The sequence below is a fragment of the Xylocopa sonorina genome, chromosome 1, assembly GCF_050948175.1.
Source record: "Xylocopa sonorina isolate GNS202 chromosome 1, iyXylSono1_principal, whole genome shotgun sequence".
NCBI classification, from domain to species: Eukaryota; Metazoa; Arthropoda; class Insecta; order Hymenoptera; family Apidae; genus Xylocopa; species Xylocopa sonorina.
The window spans coordinates 9,819,927-9,829,706 of record NC_135193.1 but is presented as its reverse complement, the minus strand read 5'-3'; positions in this window follow the sequence as shown (position 1 = coordinate 9,829,706).

The window sequence follows — 9,780 nt, the reverse complement described above, 5'->3', positions numbered from 1 at the left end:
ACAGAATTAATTAACTGTTAGCTAGCAATGATCGAAGCTTTTGCAACATTATTCATCCTCGTTTCTCTTCTGGCTTTAAATTCTACATACGTCGATTATAAAATTGTACGTTTTATTTTGTTTCTTCCGTGCTGTGATCACTCTGTTACGTCCCAATCGAAACTCTATTGATCAGTCAACCAGTCCGATCAATTATTCCATTCACAGGCATAAGAAGCGCAGCGGTCATCGAATATTCAACTCCGTACGCCGAAAGTTCCTCGACTCTTCCTCAACCACCCGAGAACGCAACCACTCTGCCAGCAAAGAAGAAACCAGACAGTACTCGAGACGCTCAATGAATCACCTTCCATTGTTCCCCAATCTCGTGCACCATCGAACCACGAGAATCCCCTTAATATTCTACCGCCACTCGGAACAATCACTTTCTATCTCCATCGTCGTTCCTTTCGTCGCCAATCGATGCATCAATCGGCCGATTAAACGGCAACCAGGGGAATCGTTCGGGCCTGGTTCGATTCTTATACGAAGCGAGCACTTTCGAGCGAAGAATCGGTCGCGAGGAGGGAGGCGCCGCGGCGACGAGGATGAAGACGAAACGGATATTGCGCAACGCTGAGAACGGCTCCTGTGGCACGCCGCTAGCAAGAAATCTGAAACAGCGGGTCGAAGGTCCCGATAGGTTCGCACTTTGCTTCGTGATCGTAAACACGTAACGACACGCGTGTTATGCAGAGTAGCAGCGGGCACCAAGAGAGAAAGAGAAAACCGTCGGACTTGCGACTATTATTAACTCATCGCTGTATGTATTCGCGAGTAATCTTTTATCGACAGTTTCTCGTTCCTCTAACACCGCGGCGAAGTTTGTTTTTCACTGTTCCATAAGGATTCCGTTGCTATCTTCAACGAGACAGGAGGTACGGAGAAATTTTTTGCTTGCGGATAGAGGGAAGATTCTTTTATCCTCGGTACAGACTTATTTCAAGTTAGCGGATGAAAACGAAAGGTCGAATTAAAATCGAACCTTTTCGAGCACATAGTTTACAGAACTTCATCGATATAGAGTAGTCATTAAAAAGATACACGAGAGTCCATTGAGGGAAAATAATTGTGCACGAATACATTTTCTATACATTTTATTAGCCACGGCAGTCGTAGGGGAGCTAGGTGTATGTAAACTAAATAACGTCTAATTACGATAGATTCAATTGTCTTGTAGTTATTATTGAGTTGACTGTTGGCCGGCAATCTAATACTTGGCTGGTTAACAGCGTGCGCTAGAGAGGCACGTTCTCCCGCTTGTCTAACTTTAAACTCCTCCACGTCGAAAATAACCGCGGAGCTTTTGCCTGGCGTTTGTCGCGTCCACGAGCGACACAGCTATTCCTCTTCGTGGGCGTAAATCCGCCTAAGGAATGCGCATAAAATTACGTTGAAATCTTCTTTTCCTGTGCGCCGGAGGTAGCTTCCGTTCCACGGTCCAGCCCGTGGATTCTCGTCGCATCGACTAATGAGACACGTGCCACGTTCATCTAACGTAGAAACTCGGTGCAACGCTATCGTTTATTCCATATCTTCCGTGGAACTTAAATATTCCATACAATTTAGGCTTTGTAGAGAGTCGGAAGAAGAGTTTCATAGAAACTAGGATCTAGTTTGATGGGCCTTGAGTCTGGTAGGACGCAAGTTCTTCGAGTTTTTGGCATCGGAAGAGTTAAGCTTCACGGAAGAGAATTTAGGATCTAGGATTGAGATTTTGTAGGAAGAAGAAGGGTACTAGTAAGTACTTCTGTATCATCCAGATTTCAATTCACTCTGCCATTCCCTGTTCCTAATCTATTTCTAAACTGAACCAGCGACAGTCATCGTTGTAACGCGTTCAAGTACCCCTCGAGAAGAATAAACCCATGAGTTACGGTCTTCAGGGATTAAGGAGGATGAAGTTTGCATTGTCGAACCTCGCTATTTTTGCTCGTACTCCATGTAGAATTACCGTGCAACGAAACTCCTCTCCGTAGCTATCCTCCAAGGAAAATATTGACGCGATCAACCATGCCGGCGTATGCATTATTCAAAGACGAAATTCGCATTTAAATGTCCTTCACTTGAAATCCTCGTACCATCCAGCCAACTCTTTTGTCGTATACTCCTCGACAATTTAAAACATCCGTTCGACCTGTCGTTTTTTCGTACTTCTGCCTCCATTTCGTTATCCAGTCAAAAACTCTCTATCCCCAACGGTAGACGAGCTCAGGTACCATTGAATCCAGGACTCGCCAATCCTTTAGGTACCATAATGGCTTCCTTTTATATTCTACCAAGCTTTAAGGACTCAAATAAAGACATTCGAGTAAAAAATTTGATGAAACACTAGAGATGTTACGACATATCGAACTCAAAAGCAACCGTCTGAAAGCTATCTCTCGTCGTGGAGCGACCAAACCCGACATCACCTAAAGCTGCGCCCATCTGTCGGAAGCTCTCGAGCCCATAATTAACCCAGGCATACCTCTCGACGGAACGTAATCCCGCGCATCGAATAGTAACCTCGCGAAGTAATCGCGATGGCCACGTCCCGACGAAAGGTTAATCAGTAGCGACGCTATCGACGCATCTTTCAGCGTGCATGGTTACGCGCTCGTCGTACGACCGCGCACAGACACCACACGCGTATGGAGGTACGAGGTCGAGGGCCAACCTACATATTCATCGACAGCCGAGTCACTTGCTTCCGCCGCGTTCGTAACAGAACGTTTCTTACTTTCAAATCACATCGGACGGCGTCGCGACGACGTTTTCCATTGCCTGGCATTCGATTACCGGCGCCGCGGACCTCCGCGCGGAGGTGACGAGAGGTGATTTCCTCCGGGACCTTCGCCGGTACCGATACACTACCGTTATTATGGTTTCCGGTCGTCGTGCGTGGAACCGTAGACGTTTCAATAGAGAGTTCAGGGGCTTGTCGCGTAGATAACCTTTTGATTCCCACTGGGGGTTACGGCGGTCAGAGGGGGTGTTATCGGTTTAAAGCCGAGCCTTTGGACTTGTTCGAATTCTAGATTCTTCTGGAGCTCGCGCGACCGATTGTTTTCCTCGAACTTAAGCTCGTTGCGTTGCACAGATTCGTTGCGTGCAATTTAAAGTCGGTAAAACATCTGTATCGTCCGTCTGATTGTAATTTAGCTGCAGCATAAAATAGAAGTAAGATGAAATAACTCCAATGTAGCCTCGTCGTCGCAAAGGACGAGTCTTTGAATTCGGGTTTCACCCGAGTTCGGCTAGATCACGAATGATCCGTTCTGTCGAACGGGCATCTAAACATTTGAGAGTCGAGTTCGAAGCGTCGGTGAAACCGCGTCCTGTCGCCCGAAAATCGTAACGATACGCGGGCAGAGCGTGAGCAAGCATATTCCGTGGACGAGCAATCGTCGTTCTGGCATAGCAACCAGGCATCGCGGACCACACGTATTCAAGGATTTGATGTCACGAGCCGGTCGTATACGTGAACCTGGTTTTATAAATACATAGGCACGAGCGGAAACTCTGCAGGCGTCGCGAAACCGAGTGGTAGAAAGGTTATCGGGAGTCGAACTGGAGTCGGGGTGTCACGGTTCGCCGCGGAGCATCGCGTAAACACCCTATCTCTCCCCGGTCCGTGGCATTAACAGGCTGATAACACGTGGAAAGCTTTGCCAATCGTCGTTCCTGTAGATCAATCTCGTCCGTGTACTCGTTGCTGCGAATATTCCGCGTTTTCTCGCACTCTTACCACCTTTTGGGGGAAGTAAAGCTTACTCGAAGTGTGGCTTAATAATATTTTCCGCCTTTAAATGGGACCTTCTGCTATTCTCGTGCTTAAAGTACCTACTTTAAGTAATCTTGCACGTAACATGTTCAGCATGCTCGAAGGAAAGAGTTGGGGATGTTCGTTGCAACTAGCAATTAAGTTTAGTATCTAATTTAGTCTAATTACGAGTAGGCTATGGGTATTTATTCATTTATGAAAGATTTAATTTATGCGCAGAGATATAGAACGAATAGATGATAAGTAAGTAGGTATCGGAAGTGTACTTGTTTGTTCTTTGGATGTCTTTGAATAGAGTCAATTATCGCCAGCCAGGCCGCGAATAATCTATGTCCAAGGCGTCTACGATCTACTTAAGCAGTTGCTGAGATCATTACAATTTTAGTGTCAGCCAAAGTGCTGTGCAATATTGTTCGTGCGATTTACATCCAGAATAATTCATATACAATTCACAGATATACTTGAGGTCTAATACAGACCAGGTTTATCGTAACTTGGGTATATAATGTGGAAGTAGGTTTGTTATATAACCTGGGTTTATCTATTACAAAGTAGATTATAAATGTTTATGCATTTAGGAAATTATTCAACTTATGCAAGAAAATGTGCAAGAACGCTCGTTACGAGTTGCGCGATTTCCACGATGCTCATTATTGTCATACAATTGCCATTGGTAACAACGACGGTACGTCGTTCGATCGAATCCTATCTGATTCGGTGCTATTTTACGTCTACCTTGGAAATGGCAAAGGTGCGAATAAATACTGACTTTACCCGTGGAATCGTAGTAGATCGTAGCGTTCTCAAAAGAGACCGAACAAACATCGATTCGAAGGAAACGAGGCTACCATTGCTCGCAGCAGTCGCAAGGCTAAACGGTCCGCATCTATCGTGTCCATTCTCGAACTTCCCGATCCGCGTTTGCTCTTGTAACTCCAAACCAGTCGACTCGGCCTTTATGGAACGACGCGAATCAGCGAATCAAGACTCGGCAAATTCCAACCCGTTAAAGTTTCCATTAATTTTTGCGGCGAGCCATCGCGGTTACGCGTTCCTCGAACTCTCCATGCCGCGTGTTCGTTTCCTGTTGGTCCATGGTGGTCACCTTCCGTGTGATTCATGGGGCCTGCTCGACGCGGCGTCTCGACGAGTATCTGGGTCATTACAGAGGGTGCCGAGCATGGTTTTCGACTTAAACAGGGCTGGTATCAATGTCAGCTGCGGCGTGCGGACGATTTCTGTACGCGGCAGGTAATTCGGAGACAGGGAATCGAGAGAATAGGTCGAAGATAGATATTTGCGAGCGTTTTGTAATTATAGCATCAATGGGCAGTGGCTCGTTAACAGGCTGCGAATTTGCATGGAATGCTTTAGGAAAGAAACGAGTTGGACGAATGATGTAGCGTCTCGTGTTAATCGATATTCAGGAAGCAATGGCGCAACAGGTTCCAGGGGATCGGTGTCGATTTATGCGTCGATCGGCGTGCTCGACTTCCGACGATGTGTCGGGTGATCAGCCGTGAAAGAAGAAATTGCTTTACGTTTTCAAGGACGACCGAGCACTGGATATCCTAAGTTCGATCTAAACTCAGCGGATCCTCGGTGCTGTGGAAACCGAGATAAACGCGATCGAGGTGTAACAGAAGCTAAATGAAACACGGTCTGTGTAGGTGCAAGATCCACAAATAAATGTCAAACAATTTAATCGTAAATTCAGCGAAATCCTACGTGCAACAGAGTCTACATTTAGTACGGTTCTGAATGTTAATAGTAGCTAATTCTAATATATATCTCGATTTCAGGTGATCCTTAAATGCAACGGAGCTCAAGTTTGGAAGACTCGAGATGTATAACGGGACCAATCTACCTCTAATGGAACCCGCGACCAGTCTTCAGCTCAGATTCAGAGGACTCGAACTGAAACGATCCGCACACCCAACGGAATGCAACTCGGCGGGCATTAATTTAACAGGAACGCAAGCCGAACAAGCCGAGTCTAGTTGCTAGTTCTGAAACGAACTGTAGCAGCCAGTAGAAACATTCGTGAAGCTACCTACACGAGCAGGCCCCGAGGGACCGACCGGTCTGGCCATATTAGTCCACAGAGACCACGAGCAGGGCTGACGTCACCAAGGGTCGCGTTCTCCTGCAGTGTCTACGCAACGTCCTAGACGTTCCTCGTCTATGGTACATCTCGTGACGTTCACGTTCTTTCCCGTGGGTTTGTCTCGAATTTGGCGATGGTGGAAAACGCATCGCGTTCGTGTCGTCCCTTAAACGGCGACTGTGACTCAATGAAAGGCCTCGTTTAGTAAGGCTGTCCTTATTTTAGCCGAGAGACTAGGTTAATTATTGAATTCTTCTCTTCTTTTGTTCAGTCCAGACGTGAAAGGGATAGGCATTTCATGTGAAATGTATTATAAGGTTCCAAGACCATCGAGTTCATTTATTCAAGTACTACGGATTGTAATATTATAATATTAATATTATATTATTGCACGCTTTGTTGAAAACAAATCCGTCCTGAGACGGTTAATGGAATAGGTGTATTGTATTCTGAATGTTTTTTTTTTCTGCATTTTTTATTCCGGTTAGAATATACCGATTCATCGTAGTGCGGTTGATCGATCGAGCGAGCATGAAATGTTTAAAATGTAAACACCGTGAACACGAGCAGGCGCAAAGTCGAAGCCAAGAAAATTGACCGGCTAATCGAACGGTACTCCGAGGGGACGAGCCTCGCGTCGCATGGAATCTCTCCCCGATTTCCGGCTACTTGCAACAAAGTTGGAAGACGTGACTGGCCGGTTAAATCCTCCTCGTCGTCCGGCCCCTTTATGGAAGTGTCCTACGTGTCGTCCTCTAACGAGCCGCATTGTTGCATAATTTTCAGTTTCTTGTGGGCATAGGCGTGAACCACCGGCAAACACCTTGCTCGAATGCCTCGAGCATACCCTCGAACACCTCTATCGACTAGAAGATTCGACTCTGGTTTCGTCGTCGCGCTGACGAGTCCTCGTCAATTTACTTTTCCACGCTTCGCTCATTCTCAATTCTAATTGCCAGGCAATTTTAGTGTCTCGCGAAAGATTATCGGGCTTTGAATGTTCTCCAAAAAATATTTAGCTACGAAGAGCGAGTTTCGTTATTGTCACCCGGGAATGCGAGAAATATGAAATCGTACGATTCTAGAACCTTACGTTTCTCTCGTGTACCGTTGGAAGCTACTCGCCGATCGAATAATTAGCTCCGCTCGCACTTTGCACCCGATCCTTCGCATACTCCGTGCTATTGGAGAACGATCGTTTCCCCCCCCGTGGAGAATGCGCGAGCCAGCATCGGAGTACCTGCACGTGCAGATCCGCACGGACGAAATGCCGGATTAATTGTTTAAACAAGCGCCGCGGAGGTGTTGTAAAGTCTCGGCCGTTCCCGTGAAGGCTGCCCAAGGACGGACGCAAGGGGAAGTACTCGCGTTGAACAAGGAGGAAGAGAGTCAGCTATAACCCGGATAAGTGTTCGAACCTCTCGACCTTTACGGATGGTGTCGCGTAACCTCGTCGGGTATTCGAACGCAGCCATTTGAATATAATTTCCATTTCGTATAGCGTCGTACGTACGCTCGCGAATCTTCGATTACGCGGAAAACAAGAAGGAACGGCCACGAGCTTACCCTCGACGATTTCCGTTTCCTTTGTCCTCGCGTTTCCACTTTACGTTTCTACGCGACACGTTGGTTTGCGCGCCATGGCACTTGCTAACTAACCGTTAGAAGGCGGTTTTTAATTGGACGGGCTAGGGCGAAGAGGAGCGAGGGGCGCATTGGAGAACGGAAGGGAAAATGTGAAGGATCGCGGGTCGAGGGAGCGAGATGGTATCATTAATATTGATACGAGATATGACGATCGAATTATGTATGCGGACGGAATTATGCGGGCGCTTGTTTACTCGGGACTGTGTCTAACGAATCGATTCGTTAGGTCTTGGGAGGTTGCTCGTGGTAGTCGAGTTAAGTTCGCTACGTTCGGCTACTCCGGAGATATTAGTCATTCGGAAGGGTTCTCGCCTCGCCGCGTTTGGAACGAGCGAAGTCGGCTTTGAAGACGGTTAAGCAGCTGCATCTAAATGGCCAGTGATGTTTCCAGTGACCATGATGTCTTAGAGAGGAGGTTCCAGGTGTTCGAGGAATCGTCGATCACCGGTGGTAACTGGGGAAATGGGTTTCTTCTTTTGCCGTGGAATCGTCGAGGACTACTCGTTGAAATTAGCTTTGCTAGGGAACCTTTAGATGCTGGAAAATTTTTGTTCAGCGAGATGTAGACACCGGATATGGAGCGTCGCCAGTTTGAATAAAAATTTTTCAGAAAATAGCATCGATGAGATCGATCGTCGAATTCCATGTTGCACGGTCGTTCGATAAACCGGTGGATCGGCGCAGTCAGGGCGACCATGTCTCGCGTATCGGCGATATTAATTTCTTAGAATTGTTCATATCTCATGCCAATGAAAACGGGTCGAAAAAAGAAAAGGAATCAACGAAAAACGAGGGCGTTCGCTGGTTCCTTGGCCACGCTACCGGTCGGACGAGTTGCGAAACGAGACGCTCGAGGCTTCTGAAACGCGTCGCTGTTATCTGAACAGCAAAATCTTCGTTGTCTGTAAAACAGAAACCTCCGGCTGCGATTACGTTTACGAGGTATCTAATGGACCAAGAGTCGTGATCGTTCCATCGATTTCGATCCTGTTCAAATATGGAATTACACGTGTAGAGAATCTTCTGAAAAGGGATGACGAGATTCCGCCATTTTCTGTGGCCAGGGGATTGGTCCAGAAGGGAAGCTGCGCAGATGCTTCCTCGTGATCTTCGCAGAGGGAGAACGGTGCTCTCATTGGATCGCCATCCCCAATTCAGGCGGATGCTGCAACCCCCCGCAAAAATAAATGGCGCATCCTCCATTTTACAAAATTCCAACTGCGGATTGCGTATAAAACAGGTATTCCACCACTTTTTGAATGGTTCGCTACAACATTCCGACGCTCTTCTGTTTCGAAATCTTTCCTCGTATAAAAACCACCCTTTATTTCGTTTCTAAAGGAGGACACGTCCCAAGTTACGTATCTAAACAATTTCCAAATCATCATCCCTCGAATCGTTTCTCAAATTGCGCACCTGTCTCGTAGCTTCCGACAGTTCCCGTTAATCGAATAATTAAAAAAGAGGACTGACCGAGATCGATTCGATGTCTTTAGGGACGGGGTTGGGAGGGCTGATGAGGCGAGCCGGGATTGATCGGAGTCTGAACAGGGGCAGACGAAGAAAGATTCAGAGACGACGACTGCGCAGGATTCCTCTCTTTATGCGGCGTGCGCGCGGCGGCTGTTGGCCAACCCCCGGTTAGGGCGCGCAGAGGGTGGTCGAGGGTGCGGTTTTCGCTCATAATCAATACCGGCCGGCCTCGCTCCGTCTCTCTCTCTTGCCATCCACGCGAAATCCTGCAGACACCGGCTGCCGCGCCACGAATTTTTTTTTCTTGTCACCGTCCACTGCTACCGCCCGTCACCCCCTTTCCCGTTATCAGCTTTCGTCGTCGTCGTCGCCATCGTACCTGTGACGGCCTCCACCCTCTTCGTTCCTTAAATTCTGTTTTTCTATAAAAAGCAAGTTTCGCCAAGTTTCAGGAGGTTCGTGGCTTCTTTCGGACGTCTGAGCTTCGAAGTAACCACGCGAGCTTCGCTGTAATTTTGGAGACTTCACGGTTTTCCAAGGAACTTGACTAAAATAATGGTCACGATTGGACATTCACGGCTGACACGCTGACAAGCGTTGGTCACATTTATTGAGTTAAAAAACCATTACATTGAAGTCTTGAATGCAGTTATATCTTATGTGAAAATGAAATATTAATATAATTGTTTTCAGATTAGAAGAAATACCGTTCCAACTGCTACCACGATGCCTGTACTTGCTACCCTTG